Source organism: Nannospalax galili, unplaced genomic scaffold (assembly GCF_000622305.1).
Source record: "Nannospalax galili isolate Female #2095 unplaced genomic scaffold, S.galili_v1.0 scaffold2924, whole genome shotgun sequence".
NCBI lineage: Eukaryota > Metazoa > Chordata > Mammalia > Rodentia > Spalacidae > Nannospalax > Nannospalax galili.
Window position 1 is genome coordinate 31,587 of NW_008351087.1, and position 3,074 is coordinate 34,660.

A 3,074-nucleotide genomic window follows, 5' to 3' on the forward strand; every position below is an offset into this window, starting at 1 on the left:
TATATAACAAAGATTCATAATTACAACTGGATTTGATAAAAATGGTCAAGAAAAGATTGTTGCTGTGAATCAGTACTATTCATTGTTTTATGGGGTTATAGGATTGGCGGTCAAAGAAGGAAGGAGCTTTGTGGTAATCTAGTCAGAGATCTCACCCCTTAGTCAAGGGAAGCAGCACTCTAGCCATAGGCCTCCTGATCACCAGGGAAAATAGCAAAAGCTTTGCTGGGCAGACTGTGAACTTGAACTTAGTGTGCTTTTTATTTCCTTTAATATATATTAATATATTTCAAATAATGATAGGTTGAACTTGGGGAAGTAACTATTTTCTTTGGAAAATGTTTGGTATTTAATACTGTTTACCTTGCTCGTTCCCACTTTTGTTACAGGCTTTGCAGCATAATGAATTCTGGGGACAGAACTTCTGTTCAGAACTCAATGGAACAGAAATCAGTCACTGTCAGAACTATGTAATGTAAGTTTAAGTTCAGTGTCCTGATGGGCTTCCTTACTGTGCTGTGAATAGAAAGACCTTGGACTTACACATGGAACTAGTCCTTTCGGGGTCAACAATCAAGTCTGAGTCCAAGTTTTCCACCTTGTACAGGAGTCACTGTGTGCCACCACATGGTGGTTTGTAGCTTCTACTCCAGAGTGTAGATAATGCACAGAAAGGTTTCTTTGGAGCCATTTGAAAAATGATGCTTTGATTATGGATTAGAGTTATTTCAGAATAGTCGAGTTTTGAAAATGGTTGTTTTGATAGTTTAGAAATCGCATATCATTTCTAAATGTATGGACTGTATGGTCCCTGTGAGCCCAACCCATAGACAGCAGAAACTGTTAAAGGAATGAGCTTTACCTGCCAAGATTCTGGCCTTTCCCTCTGTCTCACAGTTCTCTTCAAGAAATCAAAGGCTACAGGGTATGTGTAGGGGAGGTGCAGGTGTAAATGCCCTGTCAGAGGCTGTATCTTCCAATTAAAAAAAATTCAATATCTTCAGAAGAAAACCTCATTCATGTGGCCCTGGCTATTATAATTATTATCTTCCTCGCAGTTACCTATGTACAATTATTACTTCTGAAGAAAAAAAAACATTTTAAAATTCCTCTTTAATTTTCTACAAATTACCCTCACATTAAAAAGGAACTCTTTTTGTGCTGTAACCTAGTTTAAAACTCCAGGGCTGTGGAGGTCTTAGAGGCTAGGAGAGAATTTATTACAGTTATTTAGCTAAACTGATTTGGCAGCAAACTGACTTCTCAATGTTTATGCTCGTAAGACAAATGCTATCCCCAGCCCTACCCATAGAAGCTTCCATTCACAAAGAACTGTGGTAAATTCAGAGTCTCATGACTGCTCAGGGAACTGAGAATTGACCCTTGAATGCTCAGTCACAAACAAGACAATATATAAAGCTGGGAACATCGCAGAAGAGGGGACAGAAAGGATTTGTAAGAGTCTGAAGGTAAGAAGAAGGGCTGCAAAATGCTATGCTCTGGGCACGACCCAGCCATTGCAGTCATGGTCTGCAGCAACTGCGGCTGCCTGCACTGGGCTGTCATCAGTCACTTGGATGAGAGAAGGACTCTTGGAACCACACCCCATCCTGCTGAACTGTTGGCTACTGGTGGATTCTGGGGGAGAGGCAGTCATCTTCGTTTTTGATTACGTACTCAAGCGACAATGGATGGTCCAAAACCCAGGGTCGAACAGAGGGCCCTGGTTCAGCTCAGTGAGCCCCAAGACAGAAACCTAAACACATGAATGTGAAAAGGGGACTTGTTGGGGGTGGGGTTGATGGGGGTTTGAGGGAGATAGGAGAGGGTAGAGGGTGGGAAAGAGAAACCCAAATCTGTTATATACATGTATAATATTGTCAAAGAAGAAAATAAAAGTTACAGGTCTTGAAAAAGGAACTTTTTGTTTTAAACTATTGAAGCTTTTGTTGTTGTTGTTGTTGTTGTTTCTATTTGGTTTCTTTCATTGTGAATGAGCACTGGATTATTTTTTAAAAATCACAAATTAACAGCAAACTAAATTATAGGTAGAAGAATCCAAGACCCAAACTAAAGTTAAGTTTTGCAGGTTCACACAACTCATCAGATGTAACCACATGAAGCAAGCAACCATATTTATTGACCTGAAAAGAACTGAGTTCTAGAAAGTCTTTAGGTCCTCTTTCCACTGGTATCAGTTTCCTCATTTTTATACAGAATATATAAAATATTATTGCTTCAAATTAAATAGTCAATGAATCTATGACCTGCTGTTATTTGGTAAATTACAAATCTACTGATGCTGTTTTATAAGAATGGAATCTAAAATGTATTAGAAGAAAACCCATGTTACTTGTTTGATTAAAAAAACCAAGGTGCTTTATGTGGAGGCACGTGCCTGTAATCCCAGCACTCAGGAGGTGGAGGCAAGGGGATTTGGAGTTCAGGGTCATCAGATATGTAGAGTGTTTGAGGCTACCTGGGCTACAAGAGACCCTTTCTCAAAAACCAAAGACAAAATCAAGGACAATAGGAAACTGCGTCTTTGCAAGCTGATTAAGGTCAGCGGGGCCAGTGCTTCTCTCGAGGGATGTTACGGCTCTGGAGTCTTGGCTGGAGACGCTGGCTACAGGTGTAGTAGATAACCATATCTTGTGATATGGCTCTTGGGACAGTTTTGGAAAACTGGCTCTAAATTGTCACTAACCTCCCTGGGATATCTCAGCGGTGTACAGTTTGGATAAGAGACTCTCCTAAGGAACTGCTGAGGCACAGGTGTTTGGGCCCTGCCTCGACTTGCACAGCAGCCATCTGCAGAGCTGCTTCCACGAAGAACTAACCACTCCTGGATTTGTGGTTTCCAAGGTCTGTTCTGGCCCCGGAACTTACAGACCATGACTTAATAACAGCTACATCTGTATCTGTACAGGATTCTCCCCTTCTTGTTTCCCTCGTTATTGTAATGAATTCTCTCCTAACCTTTTCCGTAATAGGGAAGCAATCTGAATGTTTTTAAACACTTGAAAATATTGGTGGGCGATATATCAAAAAGTGTAGTTCAGTGAATTACCGTA